The sequence below is a fragment of the Mustela lutreola genome, chromosome 3 (assembly GCF_030435805.1).
Source record: "Mustela lutreola isolate mMusLut2 chromosome 3, mMusLut2.pri, whole genome shotgun sequence".
Taxonomy (NCBI): Eukaryota; Metazoa; Chordata; class Mammalia; order Carnivora; family Mustelidae; genus Mustela; species Mustela lutreola.
This window is the reverse complement of record NC_081292.1, coordinates 175632025-175653954: the sequence shown is the minus strand read 5'-3', so window position 1 is coordinate 175653954 and position 21930 is coordinate 175632025. Positions and strand designations below refer to the sequence as shown.

Sequence of the window (21930 nt, the reverse complement as noted above, 5' to 3'; positions counted from 1 at the left end):
GGTAGATATCATCTCAAGGAACTTTAGCTATATGTGTATGTGAGCCGGGTCAAATCTAAAACGTATTTTTATTGTGGGACCGTATACAAATTTCAAGAGGTACTGCTTCAAAGCAGCTACTAGTTGCTTAAACCAGAGCAAAATATGTATGTTCAGGAACAGTGTCATTCATTGTCCTCAGTGGTAATAAACTGCTGGGACGTTGGTGGCAATGAGAAGAACAGACTGTGACCACAGATTTCTATTAATTTATTGTCTTTCATTAGAACAAATACTGTTGTTCACGAGGCTTAGTAAAGGCTGTGCCAGCTCTCAGGATAGCTCTCTGTATATGGAAATATGGGCTAACAGATGTAGAGTTCACCTAAACCAAACGTGCTAGTCATGTTTGTTCAGTGACAAACAACATTCTTAATAAAATCCTTTGATAATTGAAGAAGGGGTTCTTTAGAGCAAAGCAGAAAATGAGGTAGAAGAGTTAACACTTTTTCCTAAATGAAAGCATAACATTCCTCTCTAAACTGTTCTAATGTGGAAGTATTTCCAAGAGCTTAGTAGAAAATAAAAGAAAACCCAAATGGCTACAGGGTCAAAATATACATTGGGTGGGTTGTATATAAACAAACAAAGGACAAATAAGTAATTCCAGCAATACCCAAATTAATTGTGCTGGGGAGAGAAAGCACCTTCAAAAAATGGCCTGATGGATGCGCCCGAGGAGGAACTGTGGTCCCTTTAGGGTTCAGGCAGCGTTTGCAGCTCATTGAGAGGAGAGAGGGATTCGTGTTTTTCAAGGGTAGGTTAAGTTGTTTTTCAAGAACTTACGCCAATTTCTTATATCGTTTTTGTCTGCAGTTGACCTGCCTTTGGTATCATTATTTAAAACATTATCTTATATAAACTTATAATGTAGCAAAAGTTGTTTCATGTGTGTTTGTGTTTATGTGTGTACGTGTACATGTGTGCATGCACAAATCTGTTTATTCATGGTCTGGGATGACCATTTTCTGATGGGTTGGTGTTCTGTTGATAATATATACTTACATCTTTTGCTTGTATCTACCAGGCTGTTGAATTTTTCCAATAAGCTTGGATGACGAATGTTTATAGCATTAGTACTCTCCTTCTGTTTTATTTCATGGAAACATGTTTTCACAGACTATTAAGGAGAGCAGTTTGAATCAACATTCCAGGACTGTCCTGAGCAGAGTTTTCTGAAGTAGGGGAAGTTTTTCTTCTGCATTCCTCAGATGTCCATTTATACACTCCTCCCTCCCCTCTTTACAGGCTCCCATAAAGGAAAGTTCTATGAATCATGTAAAAGAGTCAGTTAATTTGTCTGTCTCCCAGGAGGGCTTATATTTGAACAGAACTCAAGGTGAGCGCAATACTTAAGCAAAGCATTGATTCCCAGGAGTTAGATTTTATGAGAAGAGACTGAGAAATTTTGAGGCAGGGAACTTTCTCTGCCATTAGAATTAGAGCTCTTTGAGGGAAAGGGGGTGTATGAATCATCTGTCCCGCTCTGGAGTCCAAGGCTGTGGACAGCAGGGAGAACCAGCCCTGCCCTGGACCAGTTGGACAGAGTGAACTTCAAGCTGCATAGGAGGCCCTGGGGAATACAGATCTGTGTAACAATTTCTTTTAAAAATTGGTTAATTGCATAAATAACTGGACTGAACAAAAAGCAGCAGCTAAATGGAATTCTAACGTAATTTCTCAGTTGCTAATCTTCTGATTGTCTGCATATTCATTGTAGAAAAGTTGAAAATATGTCATCGTTTGCTGAAGAAAACTGATTGCCCACGGTCCCCCACCCGGAGAAAACTCCTCTTGGCATCCATTCTATCACACACCGCCGCCCTCATACACAGGTTTTTCCCCTACTTCTTCCTGTCTTGTAAGCACGGTTTCTTCCAAAGCCTCAGTTTGAATGGCTGTGTCAGGATTCCTGTTGTGGGTCCTTGAGTTTATTTTCTCATTCACTAATTTTACATACTAATTTTACTACCTAATCGTTCAAATTACAAGTGAGGATGTCTGTCAGCGCATCATTTGCAAGTCTTGGCTCCCAGGCCTGAAGACGTCCTCGGAGTTGATTCCCAGAAATAGAATCAGTGAGCTCAGGGTTTGAATTATTTTCATGGCTCTTTGTACATATTGCGAACTTGCTTTCTGTTAAGTTTGTTCTGCTTCATAGTCCGCTGACCGCATACAAAGGGGCCCATTTGCTGGCCAGCCTGAATTTTCTCTCCGTTTTTTTCTTTTTTAATTTGATATAACAAATTATTCCATTGCTGTTATTTACAACAGTTTTTTTTTGTTTTTTGGTTTTTTTTAAATTAGGGAACTAGGGAAACTTGTCATTTCCTTTTCAGTAAGTTGTGTTTTGTTGTGTGTAATTTGTCTGTGTCTCTTACATTGTTTTCAAGAAGCTGTGTGATATTACGTATCATGTGGTTCTTATTAGATTATATACTAAGAGACCTTAAGTACCCACTACAATCTTATGTTCTATAAATAATAACATATAACATATAAATAATAACAGAGACAGTGGTTTATTTTTGTTTTTTTATTTTTTTAAGACTTTGTTTCTTTAGAGAGCAAGAGCTGGGGGGTGGAGCAGAGGTAAAGGGAGAGAGAATCTCAAGCAGACTCCATGCTGAGCTCAGAGCCTGACTGGGTGCTCCATCGCATGACCCCAAGATCATGACCTGAGCCGAAATCAAGAGTTGGACATTTAACTGACTGAGCCACCCAAGCGCCTCAGTGTTTATGGGGAATTTCTTTCTTGCTGATGTTAATGGATAGAGATATTTTCTAAACAGTAGCTAAGAACCGAAAGTTTTTTACAACAAAAATAAATGATACGATGGGGTATTTGGGGAAATACTGAAGACAGGTTTTATTTATTTATGTATTTTAAATATTTTTTTTAGAATGGCTTTAGATTTGCAGAAAAATTGTGAAGCTCTATAGGAAGTTCCCATAAAATCCACACCCATTTTCTCCTAATTTTGACATCTTAACATCAGTATGGTGCATGTCTTACAATTAACAAGCTAGTATTGACACATTATTAACCAAAGTCCGTACTTTATTCATACTCTCCTAAGGTCCTTTTTACATTCCAGAATCTCATCTGGGATGCCATATAACATTAAGTCTTCGTATCTGCTTAGATCCCTGGGTCAGTGTAAGCTGTCATGACAAAACACCATAGACAGGGGTGTAAATAACAGAAATTTATATTCTTACAGTTCTAGAGGCTAGACATCCAAGATCGAGATGCTAGCATGGCCGGTTTCTGGTAAAGAATCTCTTCCTGGCCGGTGGATGGCTACCTTCTCACTGTGTCCTCACATGATAGGGAGAGATTGTGTCCCTCACAAGAGAGGAACACAAATTTAATCTTCTAAGGGCAGTAATGCCAGCATAAGGGCCCCACCCTCATGACCTCATTCAAACTACCTCTGAAAGGCCTTATCTCCAAATACTATCACGTGGAGATTTAGGGTTTCCACATATGAATTTGAGTGGGGGCAAAATTCAGTCTGTAGCAGCTCCTCTTGGTGGTGATAGTTCTGATTTATTTATTTTTTAATTTTTAATGAAGAGTTGTAAAATATTATTTCTCAATGTCTGTGTATATAAGCATTAACTTCCTTTCATTTGCCCTCATGTGATTCAGAAGCAGTGTTCAGCTGGCCACTAACATGATTTCTAAGCAAGTTTTAATTTAGGTGTGTGAACCCATATTGTTTTCTGTAATTGGACAGTCTTGCTGTGCTTCCATTTTAAAATGTATATGTCATCATAAAGGGGAGTATGAGAAATTTCCATCCCAAACAGAGCTCACCAGCATAGAAGTTGCCTGCTGTCTGTAAATTAGTCAGACCTTGTTTGGGGCCTGCTTTACCCAATTGTCTGGCTCAGAATAACAGAGAAGAGCAGTAGGTAGAAATAAGGAAGCAGCTGGTTTTCTAGTTGACATAGAGTTGTCTGGAATAGGGCTCCCTACCTAGGCTGAAACTAATTGGCCATCATGCTGTGATGTAATTGTGGGTGTGCACTTGGTGACACCTACCTAATCTTAACTAACTAGGCTTGCTAATGATCAGCTCTGGTGACTTAGTGACAGGTGCAAGACGTGGGTTCACGGTCTTGGATGTCTCCGGTAATGATGCTGGGGTACTTTTAACAATTGAAAAGTTATATATTCTGTGCTCAAAGGTAATATCACTGTGTGCATCTTATTAAATGGAAGAGCTCTGTATAATATGTCTTATCGAAAAAGGGTGTTTTTTAATCTCAGAAGTTAATTACCAGATGTAGCAATTATTTCAACTTGATTTTCATTTTACTAGTTTGTTTTTTTTTTTCATTAAAAAAATAATGAACTCTGTGAAGCATAGCTATTTCCCTTTGGAGTATTTAGAATGCACTTTGGCCTGTTTGATTTTTTTTTTTTTTTTTCAGGAGTCACTATTGGAGATAAATGTTATACAATTAAGTATTCACTCTCAACTAATAAGCTGATAAATCACATGTCTGGAGATTTCTGATGTGTTTACTGAACTCTTCCCTGTTTCAGTACAGGAAGGAATGTTTTCAAATAGAAAGTTCTTTACATTTGCTAATTTCCTCCTTCCTCTTCTGCAGTCTTAAGTGATTTTTAGTTAAAAGTCATGGGAGTTAAATAGGCAAGAGGACTGTTTTCCATTTACTTTCAGGTTCGGTTCAAATTATGCAAAATGAAGACAGTCAGCGCTATGTATTGAAATCATTAGTGCATCAATTATTCTGTGATAACCAGCTGAGAATAGGCTGCGGCCTCCTTCCATTTTAAAGTTGACTTCTCATTAGCTTATGTGAGAAATAAAATAATTTCATTCTAATTTATCTCTCTTTAAATGGACATTGTTCCCCTCTGTATTTGAGAGGAGAGTGTTTTAATTTTGTAGTCATTTATAACCCACAGGTCAAATAAACAAATTTTATTTCTAGCAATATATGTCTCCTCTATTATTTATGTCAGCATAGTTCCTTTATTCTAAGACACACTTTTTTTTTCCCCCTACATCTTTTTGGGACCAAATAGATCACAAACATAGTAAAGATACCATCAAAAATCAGTGGGGAAAATAGAGTTATTGAGCAAATGGTCCTTGAAGAATTAACTACTTAGAAGAAACCAAAATTAGAGGTTTACTTCACTCTACTTCAAAACAAATTTCTTATAGATTATGTTTAGAATATTTTGAAAAACATGTAAAAAAATGTCTAAGAATATGGGAAGGAAGAGTTTCAGGTTTTGAGTTGGGAGGAATTTTTTTTTTTTTAAGATTTTATTTATTTATTTGACAGTGAGAGGGACAGCGAGAACAGGAACATGAGTAGGGGGAGTGGGAGAAGGAAAGCAGGCTTCCCACTGAGCAGGGAGCCCAAAGGAGTACTCCATCCCAGGACCCTGGGATCATGACCCGAGATGAAGGCAGATGCTTAAAGACTGAGCCACCCAGGTGCCCCGGGAGTAGATTTCTAAGCAGAGAAGCAATGAACATAATGTCAAATGAAGTCAAAGCAACACATTTTTTTCCAGATCCTACTAGGTTATGTGGCAAAATAAAAAGTATAAATTAGGAAAAAGGGGGTCACTTTTTTGCGATGAATAATACTGTAAGAAAAGTACAGACAAATTGAAAAAGTTCATCTACAGACAGTTGACAGAAAAAACATCAGTGGCTAAGAATTGTATGTCATGAACATTGTAAACCAAAAATTGTATGTCATGAATATTGTTAACCAAATAAAGACAAATTAAAATAATAACCTATTTTACTCATTAATAAGATTTAAAAACTATCACTGTTGTTGAGGATTTGGTGAAATGGAAGTATATATAAACTTCTGATGGGATGCTATATTGGTACAAACTTCCTGAAAAGTAATCTGATGGTCTGTATAAAGAGCTGTAAAAAGTTTATACCTTTTAATTTCATAACTGTCCATCTAGGAACCTTCCCAAATTATAAATAACCAGGAATACAGAAAAAGATCAACATAAGTATACTTATTGTGATGAAGTATTGGAAAATTGGAAACCACCTAAATGTCCAACAGCAGGTAAATAATTTAATAAATCATGATGCAATAGAATATTATACAGCCATTAAAATGATACATTCAGAGGTTATTTTGATGGAATTAAATATTGGAAACGTTAGAATTATACTTGAAAATCCTCGAGATAAAGATAGAAAATGGAATGCAATGTTTTATGTATAATATGATTTCAGTTTTTTCCTTTATCTTTTTTTTGCCTAAATTCTCCATACTGAGCATGCATTATTTATAGTAGAGAAAAGGAGTTATGAAGATATAAATGTAGAGTAGCTCATTTTCATGAGTATCTTCATACTGTCATCAATCTTAACTTACTGGTCTCCTGTAAATTCTAGGAGGGCAAGAATATCATCTGTCTGTCCCATCCACAGCTTATCCTCAGTGTGTGAGATGATGCCCAGCCCATCATAGTTACTCAGTAAATGTGTGTTTGTAGAGTCAAGTGTGGGGTGGCTGGCCCAAGTAAAGACAAAAGGCAAAGTGTGAATAGCCGAGTTATTGCTGCATCTCTAGAAGTGTGGGGTGGGTAGGAAAGAAAAGTCAGATTGGAAATCTGAGTACAGAGCTGGAAGGCAAAGTCTAGGCTTCAAGTGAGAAAAGGGGAAACAGCCTTCAGAAGACTGAAAAGGCAGGTCAATAGGTGAAATACCCTGTGACATCCCACACAGAGACCAAGGTACCTGTGTGAGATAGACGGGGGTTGTCTAGGAACCCTCCAGGGCTCCTTCAAACAGCTCTAGAAAGAGGGAGATTTCATAGGCCATATTCTTTGATCACAAAGTAGTAATAAAGACTTAAAAAACTAAATAGGAGCCAAAGGAATGTACAATCCCAATAATCCTAAGCACTTGGAAATTTAAATAACTCCCTGATTTAAGAGGAAATTAAAAAAAGAACTTTATGAATTATCAGAGAGAGAGCACTCCATATCAAATCTGGGGGCTATGGCTGGATGATGTGTTTTTTATAATACGCCAAGAAAGTTTACGAAATAAGTAACTTAAGCCCTCCGTTTAAGAAGCTATGAATGGAACAAATAAAATGTTAGAGAAAAGTAAAGATGAAAGCAAAATTTAATAAACCAAAAAAGGGAAATAATGATAGAATTGATCATCGAGGAATCTTGTTTTTGAAAAGACAAATCAAGGAGGCAAGCTTGTGACAGTTTTAAGTAAGAGATTTAGAATTACTTGAAACAGCAGATCTGAAAAGGAGTGGAAGGATTGGCATGGAGAAAGCTAGCTCAACTTCTGGAAAGACCTGTGTTTGAGGGAGGATATCCTTTTCTGGTTTGAGAGATCCCCCGGTTTCTCTATGTGTGTTTTCATTAAAGTTTTGCAATGGTATTCTTAAACCCAAATTTTCTTCCTAAGAGAGAACATAGATATTTTGTGATCCAAGGAATATTTAATATATAGTTTTTTAAGTCTTTGAGTTCCTCTGATGTATTCCAACTCCTGCATCACTGTTGCATCCAAAGTCACAGAGTTGATGAGCTCTTACCAAGAGAACACTCATTTGCAGAATCTGTTTATCCAGGACTCCTGACCCTGTAACTTTAGAGGGAGAATTCCCCAGTGTAACTGACATTGAGCAGATTTTGATGAACCAGTTAATTTAACTTTGAGGGTGGTATAGGTTCACTGGATGATATATACCAAGTGATTTGAACTCTGAACAGAGGGTCACATTGCTCCCTTTTCTCTCAAGTGATTTTGTGAAGTGTGATACACCAGTGGGTAAAAATATCTTAGGACTTGCTAACGAAAGACAGTGTGTGCAGAATCTGCTTTTCTAGCACATATTTTTATAGATGTTGAAAATGCTGTTGTCAAACAGTATTTTAAAAACTGTCAGGTGTGTGTGTGTTTTTCAAATGAGTTTTAAATAATTCAGTACTTATCCAGGTGGCAGAAAAACGACTTTATAAACTTGCAATGCTCTTTTGTACTGAATGTACAAGTAGAGTCTATAAATTAAAAATGAACACTATCCAATCCACCTTTTTACTAATACCCAGTGTAGTATTGATGGAAATTTGCTGTTATTAATGTTTTGGGGTTTTTTCTTCCCCATTAGAGAATTACCTTAAAGTCATTTCGGCATAGATGCTACATGTGTTCATGGAGAGAAATAGGTTTCTGAAAGCAAGCCTTGTCCGGTTTATCTAACTTGATGGTGATTCATGGCAGCCTCTCTCCCTCTGCTTTCCTCCTGTGAGCTGTGGAATGAGGGCAGAGTAGACAGGAAGGATGGTTTGCTTAGAAGAGCCCCCTCCTTTAAAAGTCTAATTGAGAAAGTAAGGGTCATAGATTATTATGAATCTTACCCACCTTTCTCATGGACTCATAACTCAAAACTTACTTTTCTCCTGATCTTCCTGTACCCAGTTTCTTCTTCTAAGGAGTGACAAGCCAACTGTTTATGTGAAAAGGCTGGATGGAACACACAGTTCTTGCAGATGAAGAATTGTGGCTTTTCTGAAGCAGAACAATTTTCTTCGTCATCATTACAAGTGTTATTTGGTTTCTTTTTCTCATTTGTGTATTTTGTACTAATCATAGTGGTATTATTCATGTTTAGGAGTTATCAAATCTGGAATCTGATATTCTCAGAGTTAGGAATTAGATCCCTTTCATGGCAAAAGATTTAAGGTGCATTTGCAGGGACTGGGAGCCACCAGAGTCACAGCCACAGAAAATGGAGGGTTATGGTTAGGCAGTAGACACAGGGATGGTGAGAGCCCCTGTCTTGGAATGTTAAGTTGAATGCTTTTTGCATTGTGGCAGTCGTTTTAAAGATTTGATGGAAGAAACAGTAAAAGTTCATTTAAAATTCATAAATTCCACTCCAGTGTTTCTCTGCGTACACTGCCTGTGATTGCTCTCAGGCATCTTGAGCACGCTGATTATACACTGTTTGACACACATTGTTTGTAACGTATTTCAAGTGCTGGCAGCCTGACTTGTCCTGCGTCTGATTCATCAGCGCTGTTGTTCGCGGTATGGGTGGAGGTAGATTGCCTAACTGATGAGAGAGGGGTTCTGCATGTGCTCTGTATTATTCCAAGTTCTTCCTCATAGGACTTCGTCTTTAATGATGGCCAAAGTCTGGGTTTCATAGATTTTTGCATGTTAATTTGAGTTGAGTTTCCTATGGTCCAGCTTAGGATCAGTGGTAAAAAGAAAACTAGATGGGGAATGAGCAGCAAAAGATCTTAGAAAATAGTTAAAGGAGAGTAAAATCACCTGGTAAAATAGAACTTTGGGTAGATTTGAAGAAGGTGCAGACTCTTTTTTGAAAAAGTTCACTGAGGAAGGCAACTTGGAAATCAGAGAATATTGCTTGGTTTTTGTGGAAGTGCCTTGAGGGTCAAAACGTGACCCATAGTATCACTAGACTTACATCACATGAATAGGTATCGGGTTCTCAGTCATAGTTTTAGAGTGTTGCTCCCATTGTTCCTCGCTGCAGATTATACATCCTAGTTAAACTTTCTCAGACTGAGCATCTAAGGTAAGGACGGGCAGAAGGTGTATCCATCTGCGAGGGCATCCTGGGGATGGATCCGTCCTGGAGACCACCTTTCTGCACACATTTATTGACTACCACTCCCACTTTCTCCTGGCTCTCTACTTTATAACCTTGGCCCTTGGTTTTACTTCTCTAAATCTCAGTTCCTTATCTGTGAAATGGGACTAATAATAGTACCTGTCTTATGGACTTTCTGGGAGAATTTAAAAGATACCCTGGGGAAAGCCCTGAGCTCAGTATCTTGTTCCTCAAAAGAGCTACCCCCACTTCAGTGCCCCTGAGTTGTCTTCTGTGGGTGCAAGAAGAATAACTGAAGCTAGTCAGAGCATATCAAAGTCTTTAAGAGCTGTTTGAGTCCCATAAGCCCCTTGGAAGTACGTGCTAACAACTTACTGAATAAAATATCTGTCAATTTCAGAGAGCTCCTTAATGGAGCAAATAGTGTTTCTCAGTTAAAAAGTGAGATGTTTAAACTTTTTTCTCACATTTTGCTTGATACCTACAATATGTCAGGCATTATATGGAATACTTCTATATGTATTTTCTGTCTGAATCCTTGCAATGTCATTATTATTATTTCCTGCACATGAGGAATAGAGCTGTATCTTATACAAGGTTGTAGGTTCTGAGAATTAGTTCAGTGATGTGAACGTCTGGATTAATAATTCTTCAATGTGGTGACATTCTTTTGACTCTATTATTGGAATCATCAAGTCCCCCATTCCACCTGGAGTCTTAGCTTACACTGGGACTGAGACAGTGCATCACAGAATTCCCCTTCAGACTTGGAGATCTGTTGGTTCTACATTGCCTCTGTCACCTTTGGACACTTCCATTGCAATTCTTCTAGTTATAGTTTAAAGAAGCCCAGCTCAAACTAACCTGATCAAAGGAAAGGACCTCTGTTGGCTTACATAACTAAAATTTCCAGTGGTGCAAGTCAGCGTTTTAGAGACATGAGATATGGTAGAATTTGGATGGGCAAGCAAGGGCATCAGGATTTTGTCTCTTCTTGTGTTGGCTTCTGTGTTAGTTACTTAATGCTTGTAATACATGCTAAGTGTAGTGGCTTAAAAGAACACACACTTTTTACCTGATGGTGTTTGTGGGGCAGGAGGCTGGGCATGGTTTATCTGGGTCTTGCTGTAGGATTTTTCACAAGACTGCAACAAGGGTGTCAGCCAGCACTAAGGTCTCATCTGAAGGCTCGACCAGAGAAGGATCTGCTTCCAGGCTCTGTCCATCAAAGAACACAGTTCCTTGTGGGTTATTGGGTTAAGAACTTTGCTGTCACCTGTCAGCCAGGGGCATACTCAGTTCCTTGCCAGTGGAATCTCTTCATAGGTTAGCTCAGAGTATGGCAGGTTCCTTCATTAAAGTCAGCAAAAGAGTCCATTAGTAAGGCAGAAGTTACAGTCTTACATAACACAGGAGCAGAAGTGGCATGCTGAATGCCCTTTTGAAGCAAGTGGCAGGTCCCACCCATGTGCAGGAAGAAAGGATTGTAAAAGGTAATGAATACCAGGAATCAGGGGTCCTCAGATCCCATCCTAGAATCTGCCCACCACAGCTTCATTCTTCACATGCAGAAGCTCTCCCACATGGAGGCAGAGTTGACCACAAGCACCTGTCTTACATAATCTTAGGGCAAGTGGCAATTCTAGAGAAAGTAGAGCAGCTTGTCTCTTCAGCTTCCATAAATGTACCTGGAACCTACCAACAGGGATTCCTGGCTGAACACATTAGAAATCAGTTCTGGCAAACTTAACCACAAAAGGACTAATTGGAAGGCTTTTGCTTTCTAGAATTGTTGAGAATACTGAAGCACTGGGATGGAAACACCTGAGAGAACTGGATGGACCCCAGACACTGCTTCACTGGTCTCTTATCACTAGGTTCTCAAGATTCAATGCACGGTGTATCTCCTTGGGCAAGTAGAGGCCCTCTGCCTGTGTATGAGCTGCAAGGAAGGGAGACGAGGGAATATCTACCTGCCTTGGGGCTCTGTTGGAGGTGGGACTATTTCTTTGACCATGGCAGTGCTCTGAGATGAGGTCATATGGGTCTCGTGGCTTCCACAGATGTTTAGCCTAGTAGGTTGCACTGCATACATGGACTCTCCTCTCCTAGGCTGTTTTCAAAACTGTGTTGCTGGTGGGACTGTGTTCCTGTGCCTTCTGGGCTTCCCAGCAAACCTGCTGCAGGAGCCTATGTGATCTCAATGGCACACCCAGGTCAGGCAGTTAGGTGGGGCATTCCGAGTCAGAATTTTGATTCAGACCAGATTTAACCACAAGTAGAATTTAGGTTTTCTGAAATTGTAGGCTAACTTTATGATCCAGTTTTGTTTCCCAGTCTTTCTGTTAGATCTATGGATTCGGGGATTACCTTAACTCTTTACTGTTGTCATCTTTGGCCATGTGTATATGACTTTCTTGGATATGTGTGTACACTAACTGAATTATCGGGTTTTTATAAGTCCAAAAAACTTGTAAATCTTTTGAAGTAATCTCACATGTTTCCTTGCATGAATTTTCCAAGTCATACTTACTCTCTTGCAGCATTACATTAGAATATATTAAGACCAAGTTACCAAGAAGGGAAACAGATGTCACTTCTATGGGGTAACTTGTAGGGTAAAGAGTGTTCCTTATACTGAAAATGTTTTTCTTAATGGCCTGTTATGGCAACTGTACTCTCACCATTAGAATTTGACCTTTGGCTGAGATGAGTAGACCTCAACACATTAAAATCACCTAGGGAATTAACAAAACCAGAAAATAACCAAAGAAAATAACATCAGGGTCCTATGTCTAGAACAGTTTTGAAGACTTTTCATGGGTGGAGTCCAAGGAGCTTTAACTTTTAAACCTCTTTAAGAGATTCTCATGTCCAGCCCGGGTTGAGAAGGGGTGAGAAACAGTGGATCTAGCCTCCCTGCTAGCAAGGGCAGCCCGTCTACTCATGTTATGGTGGCTGAGAAGAATGTGTAGAAGTATTTCCATGGTTCACAGTTGAGATCATTCCCTGCTGCCCTTTCTTCCTGTGTGTCCCTGTGATGTCCCCTGTTAACCAAGGTCATTTATGCCAGTCTCTTCTTGCAAACTCAGAGAGCTCTGCTAGCAAAGGGCCATGGAATTTCCCAGTATCCACACTGCTTCTGCAGACCTCTCCATAAGACTGAGCTCCCAGGAACATCTATTTGCTTCATAACAGTAGCACATGTTAAAATCAGGCTATAAACAATCCAACTTCTCTTTCATTTTATATTTACTTTCTGGAGGTGATGTGCAAATAATCATTCATGTGGTATCCAGAAATATTTTTGTCTATAGTAATAGCAGATGGCAGAGCATTTTTCACGCGCCAAGTTGCATTCACTCTTCCACAGTGCAATGTGGAAGTGATCATGGCCCCTTTCAAATATTCTAACTCCCCATGTGCCTTTCAGTCATGGTGGGAAGTTTTCTTGCATATCAGTTCAATATGTTGTAGATTTACTTGGAATCCTTGGAATTTGTACATAGTATAGTCACATGAGAAGTACTTTGAAAAGAAATATTTTTGAGGTCTAGTGAGCTAAGGTCAACCATTCAACAAACATTTAATAAGCATTTGCTCTGTGCTGAGCCAGTGGTTTTCCACTGGGAGAGGTGGCTTAGTTCTTACGAAGGAGTTTGGAAATTTGCTGGGTTGTGTTTTGTTATCATAATGATTAGTTGGGATGCTACTGGCATTTGGTATAGAAGGGTCAGAGGTCCTAACTGCCTTACACTGTGCAGGACAGTCGCCTACGAGAATGATCCTACATAACTCCCCTCTCCCCACATCTGTCGAGAGAACATTTATGTAGGTGAACAAGCTGTTTATGACTACCTGAGCCTAAAACCCAATTATGCTTTTCATATAAACACAAAGATGTGTGTGTGTGTGTGTGTGTGTGTGTGTGTGTGTGTGTGTTTTCTTGGCATGGATTTAGTATACAATGATTTTTTCCAGGAAAATTGTAAATTGAATTGTAAATGTAACTTAAGGGAAAATGTACTTCGCTCTTTTTGGAATCAAAAGTTATTTTCCCTCACATAAAGTCTTGTCACTGATGGAGCCCTGCATGGGGTCTTTGAGTCACAGAAAGCCCACCTGTATCTGTCTGAATTTATTCTCCCAACCTACATCCAGATTCCATACATCAGGGTAAGCAAAGGATTATTTTCTGTGTCTTCTGGTGGTATTATGTGTAAAATCATTCCTGTTGTTCCATTGGATCACCTGTGAACATTTTTCCTTACATTACAGCTTGGGTATTATGTTGAGTTGAGATTGTGTTTGTGTATGTGTCTGTGTTTTAAAAAGGATGTGTTTATAAATTCCATTTCAAGAAAACCAAGGGAGCATTATGGCTCATTGGCTTGAGCCATAGGGTTGAGGGCCATTAGATTATGCAGCAGGGCAACTTGTAGATAAGTCAGCAGCCGAGGAAAGACCTAGATGCTAGGCAAATGCAGAGGAGACTTTGCAGAAGCCAGAGGATCACCCCCTACCCTGTTCCATAGGAACAAATGTACTGGCCAAGAGTATGACTGGGGAGGCTGTTTTGCTAGGGCTTAGCTGGGTGGAGTGGTGGGCAAAGGGAGTCAAGAAGGCGAAAGCATAGCTTTTGCAAATGGCTCAAGCTTGGGGGGCAGTAGGGCTGGGGGCTGGAGTAGAGAGCTAAACCTAAGGGGCAGACAGAGTCATGTGGAGGATGCAACAGGCCATGCTTGTGTTTTATTTTATTGTGTTTTATTCTTGCTTGTGTTTTATTATTGGTAGCACTGGAGAGCTACCAAGAGGCTTATGGATTGGGAGGAGGCTTTCTCATTAGAAACAAGTGGTTGTCATAGCCATGAACCTGAACTGGGCTGGAGCAGGGCAAGGGGGTCTGAGCCAGGGAGAGACCTGAGCTAAGACCCTGGCACTTGGGACAGTAGGTGAAGCTGTGTCAGACCCAGGCTTCAGTCCCAGGTAATCTAACCCCAGTTCTGTGTTCTCAAACACTCGCCTGGATTACCTGAGAGGCTGGGGTGTGCGTGAAGGTGCACGCCACATGGAGAGAGTTTCGGCACATGATAGCTCCTGAACAGTGAATATGAGAAATGAGGTCATGTGACATGTCCGGCAAGGAGAGGAGCCCAGGCCTCACTTCTGGAATTGCGTTGACTCTTTTCATGTCCCTGCCCCAATTAAGTGTGTGTGTGGAGGGGTGGGGGTTGCTTATTTATTTTGCATGTCAAATAAAACTTACCTGTTGCTTTCAGTGTATTTGGCACACCTCTCATTTCGTTTTGAAAATCTGAGTAACCACAACAGACTCTGAAGAAACTGAGTAATCCTGCCGAGCTACAGATTTCATCTGGAGTGCTATTTAAAAACACTTGCCGGTGCCAAGTGGGGGAAAGCATTCTTCACGATTTACCCTAACAACAACAAAAATATTTAGATTTATCCACCACTGATGAGCATAATACTGGTTTTTAAATGACGGCCTTGCCCAATTTCTGTGCCCTTTATATTTGAAAAATAATAATGCAGTTACTAAAACACTAGTATAAGAAATTTGGAAAATAGGGGAGTGTTAGTCCCCCCCCCCCCCACACACACACACATTATCTGTGCTATTTTAATGTATTTCCTTTAAATCTTATTTTTGGCGGTGCCTGGGTGGCTCAGTGAATTAAGCATCTGGCTTGAGCTCAGGTCATGATCTCAGGGTCCTGGGATTGAGCCCCTCATCTGGCTCCCTGCTCAGCGGGGAGCCTGCTTCTCCCTCTTCCACTCCCCCTGCTTGTGTTCCCTCTCTCACTTTTTCTGTCAAATGAATAAATTTTTTAAAATGTTTTAAAAAAAATCCTTAATTTTAGATACATGTGTGTTCATATGTGTATAATGTGTTTTATGTTACACACATAAAGATATATTATAGTGTATACAGATAGTCCAGAAATCCAATAAAGTGAGATATGAGAGCAATATTTTGAACCATCCTTCCCCTCAATTTCTAACTTAGTACCCAACTACCTACTCAGTATGATATTAGATGCCTTTACTTAGTTGTCTTGAAGATATCTCTCCATAAACAGATCAGTACCAAGCCTTGTATTCTCCCCACCCATGCCTCTCTTCCCGGTCTCCCCCATCCCAGTAACGAGTTCCACTGTCCATCTTGTTGCACAAGCCAGCAGCCTAGATTTTCTCCTTCCTGCACCCCCCCACGTGGAGTCCATCCTAGGTTCCTCCCCTTCCCTGCACCCGCCATGTGGAGTCTATCCTTGATTCTCCCCTTCCCACACCCCCTCACATGGAGTCCTTCTGCAAGTTCTTTGATCTCTGTTGCCTGAATAGACTTGTCTGCATTCACTTCTCTCTGCCTCTGCTGCGACCACCTCCTTCCAACTGCTATCATTCTCCGCCTGAGCTATGTCAGCCTCCTTGCTGGTCTGCTCCACTAGCCATCTTGCTTCTCTAGAGTCTGCTCTCCCAGTGAACAGAATAGATCACTTTTTTAAAAAAATTCTCCCGTTAAAAATTCCTCTGTGGCCTCCTACTGTATTCAGGAAACAACCCAAATTCTTCTCCATGGTACATAAGGCCTTTAGGATCTGGCTTTTGCCTATCTTTCCAAATTCATCTCAGGCCATAGGATGTCCTTACACTACCTCACTGTGCTCCATTCACCTAAAAGACACTAAAAGAGCTAAAAGTTCTTCCCAGCCTTGCAGCTTTTCCCTGTGGGAAGCTCCCCTCTTCCCTTTGGGCATGCAAACTCCAAATGCCACAGATATCACTTTAATTTAATTTAATTTAATTGATTTATTTGAAAGAGAGAGAGCGAGCGAGCATGAGCAGGGAGAAGGGACAGAGGGAGAAGGAGAAACAGACTCCCTGCTGAGCAAGGAGCCCAGTGTGAGGCTTGATCTCAGGACCCTGGGATCAAGACCTGAGCTAAAGGCAGGCACCTAACCCACTGAGCCACCCAGGCACCCCATATGGATGTCACTTTTAATGCCACTTAAGGAGCCATCTCAGACCACTCTAAGAAAAGTAGACTCACTTATACTCAGCACATTTTACAGTTAGAGAGAGAGAGATTGTGTGTGTGTGTGCGTGCGTGTGTGTTTACACATGTGTGATCCCACCAGATTCTAAGCTCCATGAGGCAGTGACCATATTTGTCTTATTTATGTAATAACCAGTCAGGAAGTATTTGATGAATGAACGAATGCTACCTTCTTGAACCAACTCATGAAATTCTCTTGCTGCTGGGCTGAGGAGCATGGAATTGAGAGTCAAGAAGTGGCTAGGTGTCATCTGTTCTCTTGGAGGCTCTTGTGCAGAAGAGGCCTTTTCTCCCTTTGCAATACCCTTGTTTTTCTCCAAATCCTGTTTGTCTGGGACTCAAAGCAAAGTCAGTGGTCAGCTCCCAGCCCTGCACTGGAGGTTGGTGCCATGCTTAATAAATCAATGTAGATATTAGAGGTTGCATGGCAATACTGCAGTGCCTCCCTTGAAAGGAGGCAATATAATATTCCAATATAATATTGGAAGAGGGATAGTTTTTACTTCTGCAGCCAAAGGTGGCATGAACGGGGTGTGCTAGGGAATGCAGTAAAGAGAAGGAGCATATAGACCAAGTCTCTCCCACATTGGCATTGCCAAAGACACACAGTGGCATAGTGGTTGAAGAACGCATCCAGGACAGAAACCAGATGGTATAAGAACAGTTTATCTTGGGAAGAAGCAAATCCTATCAAGGTCTTTCCTAGTAGCATGAATGTTCAAAGCCTGAAAACTTCTTACTATGTCTTGTTGTTGTAATGCCAGTTTATTAAGACCATTGATTAAGATCCCCAAACAGTGCAGAACCTATGATCAGTGAAGTCCCTGCCTGGTATAAACTGCTTTTACTGAAGGAAATTATGTGACATATGATTCAATAGACCACTTCTAGCCGACTGCCTCTTCCCTTACCTTGTTCGCTTGCCTTATCTAACACTGTGTCTGCATCAAGTTACGTCCTTAATGAGGCCATTTGCCCTGCATACACCATGAGATTATGTCTTAGATTAATACATTTTCTGCTTTCTGAACTATCCCTGAGATGGCAGCTTCTTCAGCTGTGGAAAGAATTTGCCATTTAGCAGAGGAGGACCTTTATAGCTTGTCACAGCTTTCAGTCATAGCTTTCGCTTTTGATTCTTTAACAGTGGCACATGGGAGCAGGAACATTTTGCATAACCACTTAGCTCAACCTTCCAAGTCGCCTCTGAAAGGAGCGAGGAGCAGTTTACGCTGGCATGATAGGAAAGAACACTCTGTACTGGTGTTAATAATATCTGCATATAGTTTGCATAACTGAAATCCACAATCATCTTCCCTCCAGCTTTATTGCAATATATTTGACATGTAACACACAGTAATACCTATAATAGCTTCATCTTAGTTTTGCTCCAAAATTACTTTTCTCCCATCACTGTCCCTTATAAGTAATGTGTACCAACATTGATTTGATTTTCACTTCTTGCTTCTTTCCTTTGTCTTTTTTTTTTTTTTTCCCTACAAACATGAATTGAACCCCCATTCTCTATCCATGCTCTGTCTCTGGTGGTCCAGAGAACAAAAAATGACGGCTGAAGGTTTTTCTGAATTGCAGAAAAAACACAAGACCTCAGATGGAGAGAAAGCATGGTGAATCTCAAGGAGGGTAAAGAAAATAAATCTACAACTGGAGTGACTGTAGCGTAGTGACAGTGTACCCAAAATAAGGAGAAAGTCTTAAAAGCCAAGAGAAAAGACAGATGAGTGACTGTCCAGCTTATATGTCTCAGCAGCAGCACTCGACCCTATACCTATCATTCAAGGAGGAGGCTGACGTAAAGACCTTTTCAGACATACAGAGAGTGGCAGAATTTTCTACCTCAGACTCGAACTGAAAGAATGACTAACAGTCAGGCTTTAGCAAGAAGGAGATTGAACCAAGAGTAGGTTATCCCAGTACAGAACAGTGGTGCCTCAGAGAGATTGAGCTCATTAATAATCATCTAAACAAAATGGCTGCCTCTGTCTGAGGATTTGAGGACCAACAAGATGTTTTTCCAACTGAATGTGTAGCTACTTAGACTTTGTGCGGGGGTTTGGAATTCTTCTGTGTGATGGATGATTTTCACTTCAGGCAAGGGTCTGGAATTCAAGCCATCCATGATCATCTTAAAATTATAGGTGACATAGTTTGTGTATGTGTAATTTTTCTGCAGACAGGATTCATGGCTTTCATCAGACATTTTAAGGGGCTTAGAACCTGAGCAAGCTTAAGGACTACTGGATCAAGATATTGTCCCTGTCAAAATGAAATTACATTGGTACCTGCCCCGAAGTTGAGGAACGATGATCTGAATTTGAATATTGGATCTCTGTGGCACTCTTGAGACCCCAGACGAATGATATTTCTTCTCCTTGTCGTTCATCCGCGCAGTGCACAACCTGTGTGACTGTTCATGGGTACAGTGTATCTTACCAATCACAGTGAGGATTTGATTATAGCTCTTAGGATTTCTGAAGGGAGTCACTATTGAGCTCTCAGAAGAAATAAAGCTTATAAGTGACCAATTTGGGGGATATAATGATAGGTTTAGTGCTGCTGTTTTGTTCAAGGAGAGCGTGTTTTATGTAACACATTGTCCAGGTATGTGGGATGGGGAGGGGTGTTGTGTTTAATCACTCTCTCTCCAGGAGATTTGATACTAAAACAACAATTAATTGGTGACCGTGCATAACTTGTGTTTTTGTAATACAGCCATAATGTATGCTAGAAATGTGCATTTTATGTGTAATTTTACTTCCACTTCTCTGCTTCTTCAGTAGTTACTTTTTGAGTGCCAGTGTCAGGCCATTTACTGCACGAATAAGGCCATGGGTATAAGGTTGAATATGGTGATGCTGTCCCTGAGGATTACTTCGAATCAGGAGGGCAGGCCTGCCTAATCCTCAGTCCCAGCCAGCCTAAGACCCAGTCAGGTCCAGGGGAAGCCGCGTTCCTGAGAGTCTGCCACATGGGGATCAGCTGCGGGTGTGACTCAGAACAGTGTGCATGCTTGGAGGACAGCAGCAGACTGTCCCGAACCACACAAACATTTAGGCTGTAGCTCAGGCACGGGCCTCCTCAGACAGCACAAACATCAAAACGCTTGTTTTCCGTGTATAGTGATGACCCTAAAAGCACAGTCTGCTTCTGAAGCCGTTAACGGTCTTCCTCCGAAGCCCAGGCGGGGCCTCCTTGTGCCTCCACAGCACTGCAGGAGCAGGGATGAAACACCCTAGCCCTGGGACAGGGGCTTCCTGTCCTGCTGGGAAGGAGACCATCTGCAGTTCCATTTCCTTTCTGAAGACATGGATGTCCCTTGGAGGGCCCCGGCAGTGGTTTGTCAAATGTTTACCAAAGGCACGGAGAAAGTTAATATGCCTCTTAAGATGGGCCCGGATTTCCTACTTCGTTGGTGGCATCTCCCTTTTTTTGTGTGTCATGTTGAGGAATTCTCCGTTTGGAGCAGATCATAGTCTCTTCTGTTTTAACAGACGAACACCCATATACAGCTTAAATATAGGGATAAGGACAGCTAGGGTTTTGAAATGGGACTTCTGTGAAAATTTGGAACGTTGGGTGATAATGTAGTCTGGTCTCTGGACGGCCAGGTTTCCATCCCTGGTTATTTGCAATTACATTAGGACAATTAGATTCTAACTCAAACTTCTGCAGACTCATTTAGAGAGATAAGAAATTCATTTCACTGTATTGTACTCTAAATTGTAAATGAGGCTCAGGAATGATTGTTTAATAGGCTGGAGTTTTAAATTGAAATTTTCTCCCATGTTATTTTACATCTATATGATTCACCACAAAGATTGGTTTAAAAATGTTGATGCCATTTTATTCTTTTCAGTTAAATCGAGGTTACTATTTAAAAAAAAAAAAGCAGTATTCTGGCTGATTTTTTTGTATCCCTCAAATTATCACTTTCTTTGCCATTCCTAGAACTATTTGAAGAGTTTATTACAACCTAAATATAGAGTAAAGTAAGCACAATTTTATTTATTTATTTATTTTTTGGGAAAAGTTGAAGAAGAGCACAGTTCATGCTATCCTTCCCTGAAAAATGGGAACCTGAGCATCTGATCCTGTGTTTCTATTATCAGGTTATACATACTATGAGGTAAACCTATGTGATGAAAGGAATAGCTCTCTTGAAGGAATGACCGTGTATGTGAAGCGTGTATGTGCCTATGCGTGGAAGCACACACACTGTCACTTGCCGCGTGTGTGGACTTTTGCAAGAGCTTGCCTGGGCAACAGTGGGTTTGAACTGTCTGATGGAACAAACAGCAGTGCCTTCCTGTCCATAGACAGCTGCCTCTCGTCTTTTGTCCGAAGTGTTCTGTTGTCTATTCTTTTCCAACTGGTCTTTTTGCTAGCTCTACAACAGGAACAATGACTTGCCGCTGTCTTACTCGTGCTTCTCCAGGGCCTTTGCTGCAGGGGGAGGGGAAGGGTGTTGGCTCTGATTCTAGGTCTCCTGGGCTGGGTGTGGGGGGTGGGTGGTGTCCTCTTTATCAGGCCCCAAACTCCATCCCTGCCCTGTCTCCCTAGGTTCTCTAAGTTGAAGATGTAGTGGGTTTAACTTGCCTTCAGTCCTGGGACACTTGGATCATTCATTCAGCCCATATTCGAGTGTCCCGTGCCAGGCGCAGCCCAAGGAGCGTGCAGCACATATGTGAAAGCTGCAGAATTCACTGTGCCCCAGGAGTTTACATCAGCTCCTTAATAACTTTCAGTTGCTCCCACTTCTGGAGTGAGGGTCATTTCTGAAAGCTGTGGAAGTATTCATGCACTTGACCTTTTTTGTTTTTGCTTTTAGTCCCTAATGTAGCATAACAGATGAGTAAGAAGACATCATTGCTACCCTCAGGGAATTTGTGAGAGACACAGACTGGCAACGTGTAAGCGTGTCCCGACCCAGCAGGCTGCAGACAGGCTATAGGAAATGCAGAAGCAGTGACTGGGGGAAGGTGGAAGGAAAGAGGGACATATCTTTGTGGCAGGGGTGCCTGCCATTCAGCTCCCCTTGTGGTCACCTGTGAGCATGGAGGGGGTCTGGCCATGGAGCAAGGAGATGGGCTACATAGGACATGAGAGTGTGAGAAAGGGATGAGCAAGGCCAAGTGCCCAGAGACCTCGAC

General features: G+C 40.9%; 1 protein-coding gene across 10 annotated transcripts in view; it reads left to right on the top strand.

The window, feature by feature from the left end:
* The window catches only part of RHBDD1 (rhomboid domain containing 1), a 123388-nt gene that overhangs the window by 38970 nt on the left and 62488 nt on the right, over nucleotides 1–21930 (top strand). The window lies entirely within an intron of this gene.